Source organism: Haliotis cracherodii, unplaced genomic scaffold (genome assembly GCF_022045235.1).
Source record: "Haliotis cracherodii isolate W230 unplaced genomic scaffold, xgHalCrac1.p SCAF_13, whole genome shotgun sequence".
NCBI lineage: Eukaryota > Metazoa > Mollusca > Gastropoda > Lepetellida > Haliotidae > Haliotis > Haliotis cracherodii.
Window position 1 is genome coordinate 8,058,174 of NW_027266268.1, and position 24,455 is coordinate 8,082,628.

A 24,455-nucleotide genomic window follows, 5' to 3' on the forward strand; every position below is an offset into this window, starting at 1 on the left:
TTTTAAAATAAATAAATAAAAAAATTGTCGCATGGAGCAAATTTAATATCAAGATCAAAGGTAGAAACTTGTGCTAAGTGCAGCAGGCATGGAAGTTTTAATGGGACGTTGGCGGATGTGCGGACGACATTACATAACCTCCTCCCTATTCCTAGTGCGCACACAGGCACACCCACAGACACAGACACACTCTCCCATACAAACACGCAGTATCTTATCGATGTGTTTTATCTCTTAAAATTGAGCCTGAATACCATAGTCACACCGACTGTGACCGCTGAGGCTGTATAAGAACCGCATGACAGCATCAAGGGATCACGGTACGGTGATATTAGACAACATCCGGATTATACACTGCACAAGCCTCTCAACGTCACGATAAACCAGCTCACGCACTCGACATGCTTCGCGGCGCCCACCACGTGCAAACTTCGTGATTGACAACAATACACATCACGTGATCGCCTCTTACGCATGGCGAAGTCCCAGCGTGCCAGCCAATCGTGATTTGGTTTCAAACGAGCCTTGCCTGCAAACCAGTCATACGACTCGATGCATGGGTGACTGGTGTGACATCTCACAGCGCATGTCATATGATAGATGTGTATGTGTCAATCTCACACACAGACATACTCTCCAGTTACCCTGACAGTGGATATATCTTTCCAGGTAAGTCGAAAATAGTCAGCTAACATTACTGCAATTTTCTTTAATAAAACTCCAACATTGTGAATACTTGCTGATCGTTATGTGTTACATGTCCATGTCCGAATTCTGAAACTCACCCACTTTGTGTGTAACATGCGTGTGTAAAACAGGGCGATGGACGGGACACCGTGTTAACTAACATACAAGTTCTGATTTGCCCCGTGTATACGCGATCTCCCCAGGTAATAGTTTCAGTATGCGGTGGGCCAACCCCACTCCCCTGAATCCCGAATACCAACTATTTGTTTACCCTGATTGTCATTTGCTCAGCCCTGAATCCCGATTACTACTTATAACACAACTCTCAAAAGCACACGCCAGATTTAACTCTACAAAGGCAGAATGTCGATCTTAAACGACAACATATATAGAACAGGTTCCTAGGTCATAAACGGTGCAATATGAGGTTAAATTACTGAGCGAAAAAGTATGTATAAAGTGAATTGTTAAGTACCCCCTTTTAAAAATCTTGAATCTTCGTACCAAAAATGATTTTATTTGTGACTAATACACCGCTATATACCACACGACGAAGTCCCGAATACTCTCTTAATAAACCCCGATTCCCGCGTACCAAAACGGGGTTTGCAGTCAATTATCTTTAATGGTGATATGACCTGATATGTACACCGTTTTTTCCCTGTGAAACTGATAAGGTGTGTACATGTCTTTCCCAATGAACTGGTGATGTGGTGCGGTGTCTGTAGGGTGTATATACATACTATAGCCCGCCTGGATGTAATGGGGGTTGATGGAGAAGGGTTGCACGCTAAGTGGTGTACATATTATGGTCGGTATATAGCGGTGTATCGTGTATAAATCCTGGTCGGTATATATCGGTGTATCGTGTATAAATCATGGTCGGTATATAGCGGTTTATCGTGTATAAATCATGGACGGTATATAGTGGTGTATCGTGTATAAATCCTGGTCGGTATATAGCGGTGTATCGTGTATAAATCATGGTCGGTATATAGCGGTTTATCGTGTATAAATCATGGTCGGTATATAGCGGTGTATCGTGTATAAATCCTGGTCGGTATATTGCGGCGTATCGTGTATAAATCCTGGTCGGTATATATCGGTGTATCGTCTATAAATCCTGGTCGGTATATATCGGTGTATCGTGTATAATTCATGGTCGGTATATAGCGGCGTATCGTGTATAAATCCTGGTCGGTATATATCGGTTTATCGTGTATAAATCATGGTCGGTATATAGCGGTTTATCTTGATAAATCCTGGTCGGTATAAAGCGGTTTGTCGTGTTTATATCATGGTCGGTATATAGCGGTGTATCGTGTATAAATCATAGTCGGTATATAGCGGTGTATCTTGATAAATCCTGGTCGGTATATAGCGGTTTATCGTGTTTATATCATGGTCGGTATATAGCGGTGTATCGTGTATAAATCATGGACGGTATATAGCGGTGCGTCGTGTATAAATCATGGTCGGTATATAGCGGTGTATCGTGTATAAATCATAGTCGGTATATAGCGGTGCGTCGTGTATAAATCATGGTCGGTATATAGCGGTGTATCTTGATAAATCATGGTCGGTATATAGCGGTTTATCGTGTTTAAATCATGGTCGGTATATAGCGGTGTATCGTGTATAAATCATAGTCGGTATATAGCGGTGTATCGTGTATAAATCATAGTCGGTATATAGCGGTTTATCGTGTATAAATCATAGTCGGTATATAGCGGTGTATCGTGTATAAATCATGGTCGGTATAGAGCAGTGTATAGTATATATATCATGGTCGGTATATAGCGGTGTATAGTGTATCTATAATCATATTTTATAACTGTAATGTATTAAAAAGTTTTTATGAAACTAGTTTTATTTTTATGTACCTCCTCTTATGGCTTTGACGTTACACCTGAATGTCGTTTGATGATTAATTTAGTATCTTTCTGTGCTCTAGTAGTTTTCTAGTAATTTTCCTACCAATTTCCCTACCAAGGATTGTTAACATATTCACCCGTATGCCATGGAGTGTAAACTTATTAGGCGGTCGATGCACTCGACGAAGCACGTTGCACTGAATGATCTGACTATCAAACCGTGTTATATAACTAATACCATACCTCAGTTATCCAAATAATATGACAAAAACACGCGTTATACCAGTTTATGACTTTTTTTCCGAAGTATGCATAAAGGAGGAGTAACTTACTATACTTGATCTTGAGTTTGACGTCGTCTAAACAACGGGGTAGCCTAGTGGTTAAGTCAGACACGCGTCACGCCGGAGATCCCAAGTGAATAAAGAGTTTGAAGTGGATTGTTGTGTCCATCGACGATATTACTGGAATGTTTCTAAAAGCGGCGTAAAACATACTCACTCACAGATTAAGATTACGGTAATGACAAATGTATGTCATCAGTGAAACGTACACATGGAAAGACTAGCAACGGATTCCCGCGGCCTCTGTTGTGAACTGGGTAATGTTGAGTGTTGTGACATAACGGGCCAGCACAACAGCTGACGCAACAAGCCTACCTCCTCGGTCAATATAGGGTGACTGTGCATTTCTACACTCAAACCTGTGTTTCATAACGCTGGGCTTGCACGTTGCCAAGAGAGGGTTGTATGGATTTAAAACCATGGCTCTTTTGTCTTTGATCGTGCTATTAACTACCTGAATTGTCAGTTAAACACCACTTGGCAATGACGGAACCTCTCCCCCTATCATCTACATTAATGATAGAATAAATTCATGAAAAACGTGTCGCCAGCGTTTCCAACCAACGAAGTCCGCACCGAAGGCTGACGAATGTAGTGGTTTACCACTTCGACATGGGGGAAGTTGTATAAAATTACCAAGTTAATCTACTTACATAAGAACAAATAGCTTATCCGTTTATGAACGGTGAAATGTGTGTTCCATGCAGGACGTTTTGTTATTCTATGCATTGTACGGACGTGTGATAAGTTGGATAGATTTTCGTTCACCGAAACGGGCAGATAGAAAAGAAATACCTGTTATCTTGATTAGGGTGATGTTTGCTTATTATAGGACGATCAACCTGGGCAAGTTATATTTAGGTGATTGGTGAATGTGCTCGATGTGGTCCAAAGTGAATGCTATGTTTGCCCCGGGACATGCATTTCATAACCCGAGTCGACAAACTGTTCAGGGAACAAATTTCACGTGCATCACGCAAGGGCGACTCAGACTGTGTTCTCACAGTTAAGATAGGTTCTCTGAATATCTTTCAAAATACCTTTAACGTAACATTGTATTTTAGACATGTTAGGCACTATGAATGTTGGCTGTGGTTTAAAGAGGTCAAACCACTCCGTATCCGATGTTTAATCGTTGAAATGGTCAGTTAATGCTCCGCGCCTCGGGGTTTAACTGACCATTTCAATGGTTAATACATCACTGAACTGAAGGTATCCATGGCAATGAACCAAAAGTTAGGTATAAATAACCAAACTTAAGGTATAGTTAGTTTGTTTGTTTGTTGTTTAACGCCGCACTCAGCAATATTCCAGTTATATGAAAGCGGTGGCAAAGATATGGGAATTATTGGACCTGCAGATACTGACACAGCTGGGGGAGGCGGCGGGGGATACAGTTATCATCAGGTCTGTCTGTCCGTCCGTATTTCGTTGCCGGAGCATAACTCGAAAACCGTGAAATGTTTCAGCCAAACTTGGTACATGTATTCACCACTGGCTGAATTTGTGCCTTTTGCTATTGTGGACAATGGGACAACTGGGAGCCCGAATGTCACGTTCTGAGTGAAGGGTGCATTAACTAGTGTATATGTTTGTGTGCCATCAAACTTTCTGTCAGTCAGTTTACTGTGTCTTACTGTGTGTTTGCTCGCATTTACATCTATGTCACTGGATGCCTGTGAATTACTTCCACGGCCGGTGTGTTGTCAGCTTGGATGTAATAATATATGATTTTCTGAAAACCTGTTTGTCAAAACAACACTAATTTAACGTCAGGTGAAAATGTATTCGTTCCTATTTTTAATGAAGTGTATTTATGACACAAGCTGTTGAATACTGAATCATGACTACATGTGTTAAGGCGGAACGTGCTTAACAGGCACATACTAGTAAACAGGCGTGGATATTAGCAGTGAAAAATAAAGGGATGTTTAACGGGTTATTGAAGCAATTCACTGTGCAGGGTTGCACCCCTTTGCCATGTTAGAATCATGCTGTCATGGCTAACTACTGGTCTGGTTACTGTGCTTGTGGTAACATTTTCGTATTACAGTGTTTAGTACAAAACTATAGACTATAAGACTGGACCCGTGAAGATCCGTGGTCGAACAGGCTTCAGCAACCCATGCTTGTCATAAGAGGCGACGAACGGGATCGAGTGGTCAGACTCGTTGACTTGGTTGATGCATGTCATCGATACCAATGGCGTAGATCGATGCTCATGATATCAATGACACCCCCCGCCCCAAGAGGCGCCATTGGAGCATACACGAATTTGGTGATAGCATGATATTTCTAAATATATTATTTTGTAATGATATTGAGAGTTTAATCAACAAGACTGGTATTCAAAAGTGTGTGAATCTTGTAAATTATGTCGATATCAGGATTATAAATATTCAAACAGTTGAGTATTATTGATATACATTCTTGGTGAACATAGACGACATTTGTTAAAAAATTGAGGAACTCCATTGAATGAAACATGTTGAGAGATGAGGTATTGGTCGTAATCGACTTTGGAAATTATGTAAACTGGGAAAATGTGAAGATGAGCACCACTTTATGATAGTATGCCCATATTTCACTGCTTTAAGAACAAAATTTTTGAATGTTTTTTTAATACCCTTTATTTGTAAGTTTAATGTTAACATCTTGTATTCTAAGGCCTTCTGTACAAGATAAGGGCACTGACAGTACTTAATCATGCGATGAAGTACGCTTTGTGGGTTCATAATTGGCAGGCTTGTAGTCAGGTAGCCTAGTGGTTAAAGTGTTCGCTCGTCACGCCGAAGACCCGGGTTCGATTCCCGACATGGGTCCAGGGGCCGCGATATTCTCGCATAGATGTCATAGATATCGCATCAACATTAATTCAGCACGATTGAAAATAGCGTACATCTTTCAATAGTTTTATCCGCATTGACATTCTCATTTTCACCTACAAACATCGAACAAGTCGTATTGCTTGAATAAAAGTATCTGCCAGGGATATAGGCCCACATTTCCAAATACAATGAGGCATTTTAACATTGTGCTGTATGGGTGTACCCCGGATATAATTTAATTTTTCACATGAAGGGCCCATCTCAGAAAATTCCTTGAGTGAACCCTGATCTACTGTACCTAAAAATGTCAATAAAAACCCTTCCTCGTTAGTTTCTGCAATCGTCAAAAGTTGTCAATCGAAACAACCATTTGCATACTCGCAACACTGCATGCTAACTCTTACTGTGCATAACTGATTCCTATATCACTGTGTGGAGCTTTGCACTACATTTTTTTATACCTGATTGTCAAATCGTATTCGGTGATCTACAACAAGTCACCAGCCGTATTATTTTGTCACTTAAATCCAAGCAGAAATCAAAGATGTACATGTATGTGCATCCGTGCTGAAATAAAGAGAAAAAATGCGATCACGGGTAAAGTTTCAAAACACAAGCAGATTTCAATTTTGGAATGACGAAACGAAACGAAACATAAATGAATGTACCTACAACTCTTTCTCCATAAGAATATACAAATTTTAGATCACAAACGATCGTATTTAAGATGGGATTCGCCTAGACTAGAGATTAGACAGCACTGGTTTTCATGAAAGTACGCTCTTGCAAGAATGGCTATCGTGAATGATGTTTGCTTCCAGATATTTCCATATTTATTGAAAACTGACTAAATCATTCAAATATAACTCATAAACATTGTGAATATCAACAATCTTTTCAACTTCCGGTTACTCGTAAACATTTCCTGGCTGCTACACATGGCAAACATGCTCTCTTCTGCAGAAAATATATGACTTAATTAATTAAACAAAAGTGTGAACCTGGAGCATAAATCATTGTATGATGAACTGTCAGTTCTAATTAATTAAAAAAGCCCACATTGAAAAGATTTCATTTGATACGGTCAGACACCCGGTCTTTGATACAGTACACACTACAGACACTAAGAGACAGTGAAATTGACAAAAGCACTGGAATGTAAAGACTATATTTTTTGCCAACAAACTGTAACATCATATACAACTGTCGCTATTTCATGTCATCGCTTTGAATATATTAAATTACGATCTTGTCAAAGACATAGAAATTGTTTGTTCCCTGCATGCCAACAAAATGAACAGCTGATGGTGGTAAACATGCCTTATCTATAATTGTTCTTGCAAATAATTCCACTGAAGTCGACAATGAACTGAAATACATAAATATCAATGTATTTTCTCCCAAAGTAGACAATGAACAGAAATATAAATACCAATGCATTTTTAATACTGATGATAATTTGAAATATTGACAGTGGAATAATTAATGTGCGAAAATATCGGAGGACGTATCTAAATAATCTAGTAACATTAACTGCAACATAATTGGAGTCACAAATACCGAATATCAAATACAGTTTCCACTGTGGGAAGACAAAATGTCTCTGAAAAATTGCAAAATCTCATCACACGCCAAAAAATCTCATTGATTTTAGACCAGGGAGGACTTTCACTCACTGATGAAACATTCAAGGTTAATGGGTCCTTGTGGGTACAATGTGTAAAGCCCATTTCTGGTATTCCCCTCCGTGATATTGCTGGAATATTGCTAAAAGCGGCGTAAAACCATACTCACTCACTCACTCATAATTGGCTGACGTCACGACGCTGTTCAAATTACGCTCACCAACTCGGTAAGCACTACATTTCACAGCTTGCATCAGCGACACAGAACTTCGGCAATGCTTACATGTGTTAACCCCTCATCGACCCTCCGACTTATCCGCAACGTACCGATCTATCGACCGACTGACCCACTTACTTTGGATGCTAAAGTCCCATTTACTCAGGGCGGCGATCTTTGTGCCACCTTTGAGCGATTAAAAACTGGCCAGCACGTTCAAAGGTCGCCTAAACCCAGAACGTTATGTTTCTATGTAACTGCTCCAGCAGTTGTTCAACGTCTGCAACCACAATGAAACACTGCAGGTACAAGCCGTCTATTTATAGGCAGGCTGAGGAGGCACTACAGGTAGCCCAAAGGAGGCAGAAGAGAGGCAGATGCATTGCCATAGTGTCTCAAGTGTTGCCGTGGTCGCCGAATGGAAGCACGGCGTTCGCCATACTCATCGTTCAACGCACGCTGTTGGTCGCCCAAAGAAGGCACAAGCATTTACGGGACAATATTTCAGCAGAACGCATCGATTACCTGGCGACCATTGGGTGATCACTGGGCCTTCATCTGCAATAACGGCAATGTTTGCGCCTCCCTTCTGCCTCCTTTGAGCCACCTTTGAGCAACCAACCTCCTCGGCGACATTTGTGCGACTGTTTTGAACAAGTTCAAAACTTCACGGCGACCATGGCGTCCATGGCGATGTCTGAACCTCCTGTACACCACCTTGGAACGACCTAGGCAACCGTTCTGCCTCCTTTGAGCCTCCAACGACGACCTAGCGATTTGATGGTGTCACACGGGATGCAGGCACAAAGGTCGCCATCTTGTGTAAAGGCCCCATTAGGAAATACGCCTTTGCATGACGCAATACTGCCGTTGTCGGTTGTTGCATGTGTACATGTGTTCATCGACTAACGGGGTCGGGCCGCGGGCTCGCTGACTTGGTTGATGCATGTCATCGTATCTCAACTGCGTGGATCGATGCTCATGATGTCAATCACTGGATTGTCTGGTACAGACTCGATTATATACAGACCGCCGTCATATAGCTGGAATATTGCTGAGTGCGGCGTTAAACAAAAAAAACCAAACACATGTGTTCATCGATTAGACTAACATATAGTCTCTGAAATGAACATATCATACAGAAAATAAAAATCTAATAAAAAGGGAGCCCAGTGATTCTCTTCATCCTGATACTGCAGTAATCTAGACTTGCCAAACATTATAGACTTGCATGGGCTGTAGTTGATATAAATGTATCAGGGTCTGTAAGACAGACTATTCATCGATGCTCAGAGATCGATAATGACGCAAGAGTGCGATAGGATACATATAAATATTTCAAACAAACCTTGCAAAGGTGCAAACGTGTGCACGTGTGTGTATGTAACCTGTGCATTCATTTGACTGCAGTGAGTGAGTTGTTTTTTTACGCCGCTTTTAACAGTATTCCAGATTCCAGTTATATCGCGGCGTGTCAGCTTAATGTGGGAGAAAAGCCCGAAGTGATGCAGGTCTCAGACGTTGACCACTGTGCTGAAATCCGTCCCTGTATATTCTGAGGCAAAATCTCACTAATCCACGCTGTGGCTCTGTGGCTCTCTCTCTCTCTCTCTCTCTCTCTCTCTCTCTCTCTCTCTCTCTCTCTCTCTCTCTCTCTCTCTCTCTCTCTCTCTCTCTCTCTCTCTCTCTCTCTCTCTCTCCTCTCTCTCTCTCTCTCTCTCTCTCTCTCTCTCTCTCTCTCTCTCTCTCTCTCTCTCTCTCTCTCACACACTATTCTGTGGTAGAGTAAGACTCCAGTACTCTCCACGGTCTACCCCTGTGCATTCTGAGGTACAATAGGCGGCGCCCAGTACCACAGTCGGTCCCCGGTACCCCCGAGTATTGTAGATGTGAATGTTTGGAAAGTACCCCTCTTGGTATGAATAGGGCGGTCGGGTAGCCTCGTGGTTAAAGCGTTCGCTCGTCACGCAGAAAACGCGGGTTCGATTCCCGACATGGGTACAATGTGTGAAGCCCATTTCTGGTGTCCCCCGCCGTGATATTGCTGGAATATTGCTAAAAGCGGCGTAAAGCCATACTCACTCACTCACTCACTGGTATGAATAATTCATTTAAGTTTGGGGACCAACAACCCGGAAAGTTTAATGAATCAGGTGGCCAGGCACGGTAACTTGGGTGATATCGAAAACTCGTAACGCGTAGGCTCGGATTGATGCTCGTAACATCAATCACTTGATTGTCTGGTCCAGACTCGGATATTTACAAGTCGACGTCCTATAATTGCAGTACTGCTGAGTGTGGCGTTAATCAAATACACAAACAAACAAAACGAACAAAATGTTTTTTTTAGGATGCTGTTTGATGTCATGTTTCAGTGCTTAAAATACTAGATCAAAATCACAAGTAATTTCAAATGTACATCTGTTGCAAGTTGTCATAGAATGTAGTTTCCTGTCAATATTCCCCCCTCTTTTTCTGCATCATTGACATAAAGTTAGGGATTTCACAACACACGTTCCCGACATCTGTTGCAATGCGTACTGATGTTATCAGTCTGTGAGAGGATCTGTGACTCACATGACTAGAATGAGCTTTCTGTCCGTGAAGCTGGTTTTCGCACAAAAGTCCTTCACTTTCGGCAGTATTTAACATACACTATTTTGTCCGCGAAACGTTTTCAATATATTTATTTCACTCTGTATACAAAGCATTCTATATTTCTTTTAGGGGCTTTATGTTGTTGGGGGCCCTGTTCCACAAAGCGATCTCAGACTCAATTATTTACAGACCGCCGTCATATAGCTGGAATATTGTTGAGTGCCGCGTTAAACAACAAACAAACGAACGTCACGGCGAAGGTATAGGCTCGATTCCGCTTGTCTCCTGCTGAAGGCGGCGTAAAACACAACTCACTTACTCATTCAAATAAGAGGTCATAAGCCAGTCAACACTTCCCCATCTATATCACAGCGGGGTGTATGAATCGTGGGTCACGGCAGCCCAGTCGTCATATGCGCCGCTATTCGTTGTGCAGAGTTGCGTCCCTTGGGCGCTCCAGAAAGCTGTGATCATGGGTTCGAATCCCGGTGCTCTCCGATTGTTTCTAGGTTCGCCAGCACCATATTTGTGTTCGTCGGTTCACAAGACACAATGGTGAGATTTTATTTATCATCCAACATCATTCTTCCAACTTTTCAGTTTATAGACAGTAATAAGCAGTGTCTAAGTGTTAAAAGTACTGCTAACAGCTTCAGTTGCAGAGCCATAAGGGATGTCATTTGATTGTGACGTCATGGTTACAATGACGTTTAGTTTATGCACAAAACTTGACACGCCTACAGCCATTAGCCAATCAACGGAGAGTAGGGTCAAAACAATGTTCATTGGATCTGTCAAGTACAAGAGGCGAAAAGAACTGCAACAGTCAGACTGTAACGAACCGGAAGAAATATGTCCGGGAGAAGGCGGCTGTTTCAAATAACATAGTCAGTTACCGCCAGATTCAAACATTACTTCCATGAATACGGTAAAACACAGTTGGAAAAATGCTAGATAGAAATGAAACCCGAAGACATGAAAGTTGAACCGAGGCGAGCGTGAAAAAAACAGGCGAGCGAGCCTGCACGTTTGCTGTTTCATTCATTCTCGGCCTTCGGTTTCAAAGGGTAGTTTGGACAATGAATATGCATGAAAGTCGCTAAATGTCCTGTGCCTGACGATACACGTGAGCAGAAAGGGAATTCCCTCAACTGTAATATTGGGATTCCCCGACATTCCGCAGTAATTAAAGCAGTGCGCCTCGGTGGGCGTGGTTTAATTTTTTACATTCGTTGGGAAATGAATGCAATAACACGTGACCAATTCAGGTAATCAGAATGCAGGAATTTCAATGAACACAACGAATATAGGACATGAAATAAATGGAATATCGTTCAAAGCGGTGTTAAAATCAAGTCACTCCTGTAAATGAACGAGTCTGAACCAGACAACAAGTGAATGGGAGTGCGAGTCTTCCATCAGAGGGCGACGTGACCCGATCGCCATGTTAGTCAACTCGTGTGGCAAACAGGAAGTACTGACGGCCTCTTCTACCCGGGCTCCACGCAGTGTCCACGTCGAGAGCACGCCTGGGTATCGTGTGTTGCTGATGATACCCTGTGGGAATAATGACTGGTGCATATTGTTGTACATGTATTAAGTCGTCACACACTATTGAACCAGAAGGCTCCTTCCCCTGGTGACTGACTGTCTGCCTCCCGGCCTAGCGACACGACAGATGTTCATCGCTTGTTCACATTTTCAAGGTGTATTTCACCTGAGGGACATTCTTGTGTCGAATACACCATGATTAGTGTGGTGGCGGGGTGGTTAGTGTTACGTCCTCACCCTCTTGCCCCGAATTGTCATCCCCACTTTGGTTAAAAGTGCTGGGCTAGGACCGAAAGCATCGTAAAACTTCTAAAACTTGATTAATGTGATAGCGGCATTAAAACGACATTCAGTCACTCACTCACGGACTCTAATCAGTTTGGCGGTGAAGGCATTCTGTCACCTTGGAATCAAGTTGCTGAAACATATACTACTCAAAAGAACCAATAATCACATGGTTATTTGGCTTCATGCCCCCATTGCCCTCTAGCCATGTGTTTTCTGTCCATTGTGATAGCATATCCCTTTGTTGTCACACCTACCTATATTATCCCACTCATGTATGCCCTTGTTGTTACTGTTAATCCTCTACTGTTAATCCTCCACTTGCTATATATATTCTGCACTATGTCCCTCATTCAGTCTTGCTTGACAACGGTATAAGGATCTATACCGAAACGTCGCCTTTTACAGTATTAAAGAAGTTGTTATCCATAATTTTTTTTGTGTCTATCTTGTACTCTAAAGAAGTTAAGTACCACCTGGTTCTTTAATATTACTATAATTATTTTGTCATGGCATATGAGAGGATTGGGTGGTCCTCAACTTCTTTTGTGTAGTATACATGCTTATTACAGAGACAGACCAGCATCACTTCGGGCTTTCCTCCCATATTAAGCTGCCAAGCCGTGATATGACTGGAATACTGTTAAAAGCGGTGTTAAACCCAACTCACTCACTCACTATTACGAAGAGAGCCCTAACAGTGATCTGTACTATCGGGGCACACGCTACAGAGCTCGGGTGGTGATGAGAGGATATGCTGGTCGTGATGCGTCTACCTGAGCATTTAATAGACTATTTGGGAGCTGCTGAAATTGCTCAGGTTTTGTACCCTTTGTGTCCTTCACACAAATAATAATTTTTCATGAACTAGCTTTCTACGTCATCGCTGCACGGCTGACTGGGCGCGATTCAGTCTTGTGAAAGTATGGGTATGACGACTGCGAAGGGACAATAATACGTGTTTAGCTCTGAAATCCTCGGGAATGTTTTTTTCATCATATTTAATCGACGTTTCCTGTGACGTTTATCACAGTCCCCAGGCTTCACAAATAAACCATGGAAATGAAACCTTCAACCTTTGATATTGACTATGTAAGGGAGACACAGAGAGAGGTTCATAGTGCGCGAAATACTCATTATGTCGAAATCCGCACGTTAAATTCCCAATCGGTTGGTTGGTTTGTTGTTTAACGCCGCACTCAGCAATATTCCAGCTATATGACGGCGGTCTGTAAATAATCGAGTCTGGACCAGCCAATCCAGTGATCAATATCATGAGCATCGATCCACGCAATTGGGATCGATGAAATGCATCAACCAATTCAGCGAGCCTGACCACCCGATCTCGTTAGTCGGCTTTTTCGACAAGCATAGTCACCTTTTACGGCAAGCATGGGTTGCTGAAGACCTATTCTACCCCGGAGTCTTCACGGGTCTGTGTACCACTTGCGCCTTTCCAGTGGTTAATATATTGTTTTTAAGATGTACTTATGTACCTGTTGGTTTGAAATAAATCCCCAGTAACAGTAATGACCTACGTGCGTTACTCTTCCTGTCCACGGCTGCCCCCACAGTTGTTGAGGATGACGGTGCTAGGTACAAAATTGATAAACCCAGAGGACAACCCTGATCTGAAATTATGTTCACCATTAACCTAGGGGTCACTGGTGGCCCAGTCGTCTTAGGCGCCGCGATTCGCTGTGCAGAGTTGCATCCCTTGGTTACGCCAGAAACCTATGGTTGTGGGTTCGAATCCCGGTTCACCCCGATTATGTTTCTAGGTTTGTCAGCACCATACCCGTGCTCGTGGGTTTCACCGAAGTGGTAAACGTCTAAGACCTGCATCACTTCGGGCTTTCCTCCAACATTTAGCTGACACGCCGCGATATAACTGGAATATTGTTAAAAGCGGTGTTAAACCCAACTCACTCACCATTAACCTGATGATTTACTGGTGGAAACTACTTCATCACCAACGGACATCCCCCCCCCCCCCCCCCCCCCCCCCCCCCTTCCGAAATATTGTTGAATACAGCTGTTTGTGAGCTGCCTAAGAGGCTGCAATGATTGGGTCGCCCTGACACAGGGCTTGGTTTTTGTTTTGAAAAGATGTTTGTTATTTCATCACAGTTGAACAAACAATGGGTTATCGGCAGCCATCGCTATTTGCATGGATGCGTGGGCTATCGATAAACCCATGTTCATCCGCAAGTATTTTGTGTTAAAATGCCTGTTCAGTGTGTCGTATCTGATGAAAGGTATATGGTGTTTAATCTTATTTTGATCAGTCATATGCAAGCATTAACTGTCATGGTAGAATTCATGCTAAAGCTGGATCCATCTGATGTGGATATGAAGACGCGAACAAAGGCTCGGGGTAGACGACCTGAAAGACCTGAAAGACCTGAAAGACCTGTTGTACCGGTTGTTATCATGCACCCCTGTTGATACAGGGTCGGGTTTGGATCGGGGATGACAAGGCGGTGGTGTCTTTGTAAACTGCAGAGATGAGCAGTGGAGTGGGCTGGGGTGGAAGGAGTGGGGTGGGGGTGGGGGGGTTGGGGGGGGGTGCAGTAAGTGGAAGGTAGTGGTGGGGGACAAAAAGAGATAGGGTAGAGGTAGACGGGGGAGGGAGAAGTGGAGACAAGTTGGCAGGAAAGTCCGGGGGGTCGGCGGGTTGGCGGGGAGAAACTGGACTCGACAAACATTCTGGTCTGTCTTACAGACCTTGATACAAATATATATCAAATACAGCCCATGCAAGTCTATGATGTTTGGCAAGTCTAGATCACTACAGTATCTGAAAATGAAGAGTCACTGGGCTCCTTTTCATTATATTTTTTATTAAGATAACTGAACAACTGTTTTTTTCTGTACTCATTTCAGAGACTTGATGTTAGTCTACAAACATTCCAAAGCTGTGTGTTCATGCAATCCTGTCACACATGCTGCTTTTGTTCCCGTTTGAGACAACATCGCTATATGAAGTAGTCCTGCTGGTTTAAATTTCGAAACGTTCTATTCCACTGTTTGGATGGCCTTGTTTCCGTGTTGTGTTATACCACTGACAGCAATGTGAGCACACTAACGCCATGATGCAAATGTTTCTTTGAAGCCTGCAAACTCGTGAAGATCCGGGGTAGAACAGGTCTTCAGCAACCCATGCTTGGCGTAAAAGCCGACTATGCTTGCCGTAAAAGGCGACTATGCTTGCCGTAAAAGGCGACTATGCTTATTGTAAGAGGCGAATAACGGTTGGTTGTAAGAAGAGGGGGAAGGAGGGATTGTTTTTTTTAGGGAAGACGGATTGCTTGTAGGGGAGGGGTGGTTTTTAGGGAGGGGGTGGGTTTGGTTGTAGGGGGAGGGGACGGTTGCAGGGAAGGAGTGGGTTTGGTTACGTGTGTGTGCGTGTGCGTGCGTGTGTGTGTGTGTGCGTGAGTGTGTGTGCGCGTGTGCGTGTGTGTGTGTGCGCGCGTGTGTGTGTGTGTGTGTGTGGGCTTTTTAGGAGGGTGAGAGGTTGGCTGTAGGGCATGTAGGGAGAAGTACCATGATCCCCTCGGGATAAACTGTTAGAGGAAAGACTAAAGTGTTCCTACACACGTAAAGTAATGTTAATCTTCCTCTCGTTAACAACTGTTGACGAAAGCTGTTATTTGAAAGCCTTCGACCGTATTAATATTGGATAATGACTGTAAACCTCTTAATGGCCTTTATATGTACTTGTTTACATCAATCTTGAACTACCGCCCAACAAGCTCTTTCGCCGAATGCAACAGTTGGCATTTGCAGGCATGTGTATGCTTGTTTCATAAATGAGAGTTTTGACCCTTCTCATGACCTCCTTAAATGACCTGCTCAGCTGTCAGCTCTTAAACAACTCATTGAAGACATTTGACCTTTACGTAAATAATCCCCGTCAACAACAATCGACAATAAACCTTTGATCTGTTCAGCTTTGAATATCCCTTGGTCAGAAGTGACTTTCAGTGCAAAATGGATGTTGTCCTGCTAATATTTATAACCCGCTCTGAACTCATGTAACGAATTTATCGTTAAAAGTTCCTAAGAATTATTTCTGTGAAATATTTAAGTAAATTTAATCTTGTGGCCTCCACAGGATGTCAACAATTTCAATTGTGACGTGACAAGGGTGTGACGTCATCAAATACTATGACGTCGATATGGGTTCTTGATTTTGGTTTAGGAAACGCATAACAATGGAAACAATGCTTACCGTAAAGGCGACTATGCTTACCGTAAAGGCGACTATGCTTACCGTAAGAGACGACTAACAGGATCGGGTGATCAGGCTCGCTGACATGGTTGATCTATGTCATTGTATCCCAATTGCGTGGATCGATGCTCATGATGTCAATCACTGGATTATCTGGTACAGACTTGATTATTTACAGACCGCCGTCATATAGCTAGAATATTGCTGAGTGCGACGTTAAACAACCAACCAACTTTATTGGTGGGAAAAATAAATTAGTAATTAGTAAATAATCAGTGTAATAAACTTATCACATAGTGATAATATATATATATATATATATATATATATATATATGTATATGTATATGTATATGTATATACGTATGACAAATCAATCAAAACTTTGTATGAATAATTCACAAACACCTGACACAACAAACGAGAGATGGTCCTGTAGATCCGCACAACGTGACGTGAAGTGAAACCTTTTCTCGATGCCCCGGCGTAATACATAAAGATTGTAAAACATGGCATAAAACGCCACCGCCTCAGTCCCTCCCTGTGTGTTGACAGAATGGTTGACAGACAGACTGCCGGATGCACCAACAAGGCCGTGCTGGCCAAGTACATGGAGTTAGAGCAGCCAGATGACCTGGTGCAGGCCCGAGTACCTCTGGATCGACGGGACAGGAGAGGGCATCAGGACCAAGTGCAGGACACTCCCATCCGAGCCCAAGGACCCTCAAGGTAGGCGTGCAACACACGTGCAACACACGTGCAACATACAGTACAATATACGTACAACACACGTACAACACACGTGCAACACACGTACAACACACGTGCAACATGCAGTACAATACACTTGCTGTCCATACCATACACGTGCATGATGTTCATGATCACATCACTGGGTTGTCTGGTCCAAACTTGATTATTTACAGACCGGCAGAGCCACAGATAAGCAGGGTATTTGCGTAAAATATCCCCCCCAAATATTCAAAACCCAATTACTTTCAATTAACTTGCGTACAGAAACGCATGCATTTAATGAAAAACTCAAATTTTTAAAAACAGCACCCGTAAATACCGAATGAAGCTTTTTCAGCATGCGTACAAAGGAGCTAATTTCCGAAACACAATTACGAGATAATTTACTTTCCGAGTCAAGCCTATATATTTGAACAGTTATGTACATCTAAAACATTATTTCATTTTTTTTTGAGATCTTAAAATGTTCACTCTTTTTGGGGAGAAACACAAGAGAGTAATGTATAGATAAGGGAAAAGTATTGGTTACCCAGTGAAAAAAAAATGTAATAACCCAATTAAAATAGAAATCCCAGAGTAAAAACTCAATTTCTCAAAAAGTTACCTGGAGCTCTGTCAGACTGCCAGTCATATGGCAGGAATATTGCTGAGTGCGGGCGTTTAACAACAAACAAACAAACATATACATATTATATTTAGTTTTTAGTATTTAGTATTTATACATTGTAGACTGTCCAATCTGGAACTACGATGGTTCCAGCACCTATCAGGCCGAGGGCTCGAACTCAGACATGTATGTGAAGCCAGTGGCGTTGTTCAGAGACCCCTTTCGCGGCGGCAAGAACAAGCTGGTGCTGTGTGACGTCTACAAGTACAACATGCAGCCTGCAGGTACGTCATCCGTCGTCAAGAACGTGGGACTAGCCCAGTGGTGGAAGTGTTAGCTCTTTACGCCTCCGACCCGGGTTTGATTCTCCATATTTGTACACTGCGTTAAACCCTTTTGTCTCCCGCCATGATATATCGCTGGAGTATTGCTCTCGTGGTACTTGTCTACACAAACTGTACGTAGCACATGGCAAGAGGAGCGTCATTGATCGATAGCGTTGGTAGGAATTTTTTTAGGTTAAGCATTAACAAGAATGTTCAAGCAGATTACGTACACTCAACTTACGTTTGATACGTTTTGTAAATTAGTCACGAAGAGTGGGCCTGGTTGTCCTGAAGTCAAAGGCGCCGCAATTCGTTATGCAGAGTTGCCTCCCTTTGGCACGCCAGAAACCTATGATCGTGGGCAAACGTCTAAGACATGCATCACTTCGGGATTTACCCCCACATCATGCTGACACGCCCTTGATGTAATTGGGATACTGTTGAAGCATTACTTACAAATACTGTTAAACCCAACTCACTCACTAATGCCATGTAGTTAACTTATATACTCAAGTTTGTTATCTGGGTGGACACGTGGTTCGCCCGTGATCCGGATTCGATTTCCACATCATGGGTCAGGTTTGTAACGCTGACTTTTTAAGCCCAGTCGTTTTATCGCAAAACCGTTTCTCACTCATGATTATGCGACCGCCTCCGTGGTCTAGTGGTAGAGCGGAACGTCCGGGGTTCGATCCCCGGCCGCGTCATACCAAATGACGTTAAAAGATGGTACTTGTTGTTACCCCTGTCTTGCGCTCGGCATTAGGGGCTAAAACAAGGACTGGTCGGCTCGGAGTCAGTATACTGTGTCTGAGTGGGATATTCATGTTAAACTGCGGTATGTTATCTCAGTGAGCTAGCACTATAAATCGGCATCAGTCCGAACTAGTACAAGCAGCCACACAACACACACATGCACGTCGCTATATAAGTGCAATAATCTTGGACGCGACGTTAAACCCCATTTCACCTCACCTCACCTCACCTCACTTCACCTCACCCTCACCTCATGGTTATGCTGGCCAAAACACAGGGAACCAACCTCTAAAACTTTAACAACACAGTGATTGTGGAACTCGGGCTGATGTAACAATTAGGACAAATGTGATGTGCTGCATTCTGTAACCGCGAAGACTTCTACTAGCTGGATTTCTTGGTGGTTGCCCACATTAGTGAGCTGCCTTTAGCGCTGCTTTGAACAGTATTCCAGTCATATCACGGCGTTTCGGCTTAAAGTAGCCCGAAGTGGTGAGTATTGTTTTACGCCGCGTTTAGCAATTTTCCAGCCATATCACTGCGGAGGACACCAGAAATGGGCTTCACACATTGTACCCATGTCGGGAATCGAACCCGGGTCTTCGGCGTGACCAGTGAACGCTTTAACCACTAGGCTACCCGACCGCCCCCGAAGTGATGAAGGTATGAGACGTTAACCACTTCGACGAAACCCACGGAATGGTGCTGACAAATCAAGAAACATATTCGGGACGAACCGGGATTCGAACCAACCACCATAGGTTTCGGGCGTGCCAAGAATCAAAGGCTGCGAACAACAGTTGATGGGTATCTGATAGAACAATCCTAAAGTTATGCAGTTTGACAGCTTAATGTGGGGGGAAAAGCCAAATTAATGCAGGTCGTACCAGTTTGGAGAAACCATGATCATAGAGGAGAATTATCAGGGTCAATCTGGGATTCGAACTCGAAACCAGCGGATGCTGACACGGTAAAGGGAAGTAACTCTGGGTGGACCTCGCCTTGGAACACTGCGGCATAGGTAAAAACATATTCATTGATTTTCGCGATACCTTGTGACAGAGGGGGTATTCTAGTCTGTCATGCAGACCTTGAAACAAATATATACAATACAGCCCATGCAAGTCTATGATATTTTGTCAAGTCTAGAGTACTGCAGTATCAGGTCTGAAGAAGAGACTCTCTGTGATCCTTATTATATTACATAACTATAATTGAACAACTGTTTTTATCAGTAAAATATGTTCATTTCAGAGACTAGATGTTAGTCCGGGGGAGTTCTGGTACTCGGTGATTCTGGATACCAGCTCGTGCTGGTCTAGCTGTTTATAGGAGCGGTCGGGTAGCCTAGTGGTTAAAGCGTTCGCTCGTCACGCCGAAGACCCGGGTTCGATTCCCGACATGGGTACAATGTGTGAAGCCCATTTCTGTGTCCCCCGCCGTGATATTGCTGGAATATTGCTAAAAGCGGCGTAAAACCAAACTCACTCACTCACTAGCTGTTTATACAACATCTATGTTAATAGCGCCTGTAACAACATGGGGCAGGTTGTGAACTCACGTGGCAATTGAAACGTGGCTTGTATAACACGGCTTAATCGCAGCAATCTGGGTAATGGTTATGACCATTATTACATCGAAAGTCAAGGTCGTTGAAACCGGTTTGGCCTTTTGTGATGCTCATATAAAAGATGTGAGATACACTCCTATGTGAATACTTAACCACAATTATATAGATGGATAGAATTTATAATCAAATAAAAATAAACAATATCGGTTTTGAAACATTTAGTGCAATCAACACGAATTTCACTACTGACCCACTTTTACAAATATGGAAACGTCGTAGAACAAACCAGATGACGACACTATTGAACGTGACGTCACCTTTCCTATCCCTGTGACGTCACCTAACAACGGGTGTGATAATGACCCGTCGTCAAGCAATTTGAGGGCATTATCCATTTTAGCTGTAATTAGGAGATAAACATACCGTGTTTTCAATGTAGAGCTAGGTTACCAGTAGATTAACCCCGCTAAATTGAATTTGGAACCGAACGCGCAGCGTGAGGTTTCAAATGTTAAATTTAGCGCGGTTAAATCTACAGGTAACCTAGCTCTACATTGAAAACACAGTATGTTTATCTCCATTCTACCATGACTAGATAAAATTCGAACTCTTTGGTGTTAGCAAATATACAGAGTGAAGCGGCATGGGTTGAGTTCAGTGTTTTGAGTGGGTTATCGATCTGAATTACGGAATCACCGAACAAAATATGGTGCTTTATATATTCAAGCAGTTTGTTTACACCGTAATACTTCACTCGAACATTTGACAGGCATTGAAAGCATATAAGTACGGCAACTTGGTAAGCTAACATGGGCATCCCTAAAGAAAACAAAGTAAGCTTTGCAAAGCTTTCGCTCTACAGCGCGCGTCACCATTATGACGTCATATCGCTCATTGTGACGCAAAAAATTTGACGTCACAGTCATTTATAGAAAAGCGCCAAAATTCCAAGCTCTCTGTAGTCTCCAAAACGTAAACACATTCCCTTTGTTGAGTTCTGTCGTGTTTTTCTGCATGAAATGTATTGCCACACATCCTTTTAATATTGTAGTAACTGCAACCAGCTGTTTCAATCAGAGAGGGTTTATTGTGATTTAATAGCCTCTGATCAGAATCGGATAAATTCCAAATTCATGGTAGAATACGTAATAGTCAGCTCACAAAGAGCTGATAATTGTTCAGATCTACTCCAATAACAATGGCTGTATGGAATCCATTTCTCTCAGTGGTTGAATATGTTTATCATGGAGGGGCATGGCAGGATACGATTTCATTATGTTTCACCACCTGCACCAGGTGCAACCAGGTACATTAATCAGGTTGCACAACCAAAATACTGGCTGCACCTGTGTATCATAAACTGAAACACTGTATTTTCAATTATTATAAATACTACAAAAATTCAAAGAGAACATAAACTTGAGAATGTGCTCCAGTATTTTATTTTAGGTAAATCTGTATATGGCTTTTCACATCATAAAATCCATGACAACCTCAAAAAGAAATTTCAAAGTGTGTTTGTGATTGTAACCTCATGAGTGACTGTTCTAGTGGTAGTTGTGAAGAACTAGTTCTGCAAGTTCACTGCATTCAGACCTTCTGTGTATTTCACAAATTTCATAAACTTTTGTTTCCTGGATTTTAAAAGAACAGTGTTGAAAAACATGTTGCCCTATCTATGTCTACCTATAGGCAATCTATCAGTGCCCGCTACATCATGTCGGTCTTGAATGCACTTTATGGCCACAGGTCAAGGAAACATGCAAGTGATGACGAATTGTACCCAAACATCAGCACGATTGTGATCGTGTGAAAAAACGAAACTAAAACTGCCAAAATGTTGTATATCTAATAGTCATAAAGGCGCTATCGACTAAATTGCCAAGTGTCGCTTAAATAGCTTCAGGTCTTGGGTTACAGAGTGCATGTGCTGTCGTCCATGGTGGTCTCGGTGTGGCGGACATAGACCAGAACGTAACCACATCAGCTCATGGCCAGAACAAATCCTAAACACACGTTAATATGTACAGGTCTGAGACCTGCATCATTTCGGGCTTTCCTCCCACATTAAGCTGACACGCCGCGATATAACTGGACTATTGTTAAAAGCGGCGTTAAACCCAACTCTCACTCACTAATATGTACAGATGAAGTACAGTATGTGTGTGAGATCAGGGTTGAATACCCGGACTATAATGTTAGTTTGGTTATAATACATACATGGGTTGTCCAGGTTTTCCTAGGTTTCAGTTAATTGACTCCAGAGTTATAGTGACGTTGAGTTGTAAACAATAGCCTGAGTTGTGCTAATGTTAACATTGTTGGCCATATCTGGTCACATTGTTGGCCATATCTGATCACATTGTTGGCCATATCTGGTCACATTGTTGGCCATATCTGGTCTCATTGTTGCCCATATCTGGTCACATTGCTGCCCATATCTGGTCACATTGTTGGCCATATCTGGTCACATTGTTGGCCACCTCTGGTCACATCGTAGCGTACACGTGGTCACATTGTATCCCATAACTGGTCACATTGTTGCCTACATCTGGACACAATATTGCGCATAACAACCTCAGAATTCCAACCATTTCTCCCCCAGAAACAAACCGTCGTCATTCCTGCCTTGCTGTGATGGAGCGGGCGAAGGATTCGATCCCATGGTTTGGCATTGAACAGGAATACACGCTGCTGGACACAGATGGTCATCCGTTTGGCTGGCCGAAGAACGGGTTCCCCGGCCCTCAGGGTAGGTGTCAGTTGTGTATGCCAGTCCTTGGTAGAGAACATCAACCAGTACTTCATTACTGGTGGGAATGGGTCACCGGTACCTCATTACTGGATAGAATTGGTCGATACCCCATTACTTGGTAGAATGGGTCATCGGCACCTTATTTCTGGTAGAATGGGTCATCGGCACCTTATTTCTGGTAGAATGGGTCATCGGCACCTTATTTCTGGTAGAATGGGTCATCGGTAAATTATTACTTGGTAGAATGGGTCATCGGTAAATTATTACTTGGTAGAATGGGACCTCATAACTGGTAGAATGGGTCATCGGTAAATTATTACTTGGTAGAATGGGACCTCATAACTGGTAGAATGGGTCATCGGTAAATTATTACTTTGTAGAATGGGCCTTCAGTGCCGCATTATTGTTTGATATCTCTTAATTGGGTAGGATTTTCACAAAAAAAACCCATCTCAGCTGTCTGGCCAAGGTTGCCATCGCATCGATGGCTATGAAACATACTCCGGCTAGTTTGATATTTAAAACTAAAACATCGAACTGCAAGCATTTCTAATGACAGATTCCGATTGTATGCAAGAACGATGATGTGGTAAAGTTCAAACATGGGTACCAGGTTATGCTAATCACTCCCTGTTGTGAACATACCTGTCTAAACAGTGTTACACCATGTCATGCAGGTCCCTACTACTGCGGCGTGGGCTGCGACAAGGTGTACGGCCGCGACATCGTCGAGGCTCACTACAGGGCGTGTCTGTATGCGGGGATCGACATTGCAGGCTGTAACGCCGAGGTCATGCCAGCTCAGGTATAAAGGACACTATTGGTGTAGACAAAGATAAAATAAAGCCAAATTATTTCATTTTCCCGAGGCAAAGGAGTTAACTGACAGTAAAAGTCCAGTTTCCACCCTTGCCGAACTCGGCTGGAATACCAAGTAATATTCTGGCTGGACTAACGAGTCTATGCATAGTCCAATCAAAATCGCGTTTGCATCAGGAAGATGATCAATTGGATTTCGATCACTGTTCCGTGGAAATGAAAATATATTGATAAAAAGGGACCTCAAAAGAAATGTCGGGTGAAAGAAAAGAAATGAATGACAAGGGGAACCGCCATGTCCAAGCCCTTTCCCTATTGAACTACTTTGCAATTTACTTAACACTGGAATACTGGACGGGAAGAATGTTTTTCATTTTATTCCACATTTGTGACTGGTGTATTAACCTGGTGTATTAAACTGACGTATTTACCTGGTGTCTTAACCAGGTGTGTTAACCTGGCGTCTTAACCAGGGGTATTAACCAGGTGTGTAAACGTGGTGTGTTAACCAGGCGTATTAACCTGATGTATTTACCTGGTGTGTTAACCAGGCGTGTTAACCAGGTGTGATAATCAGGTATATTAATCAGGTGCAATTCGCCTTGGGACTTTTCCAACTCTAACCCC

At 42.7% G+C, this 24,455-nt stretch overlaps 1 pseudogene; it reads left to right on the forward strand.

The window, feature by feature from the left end:
- The first annotated feature begins 467 nt into the window (after positions 1-467).
- Positions 468-24,455, forward strand: part of LOC139459571 (glutamine synthetase-like) — a 28,021-nt pseudogene continuing 4,033 nt past the window's right edge.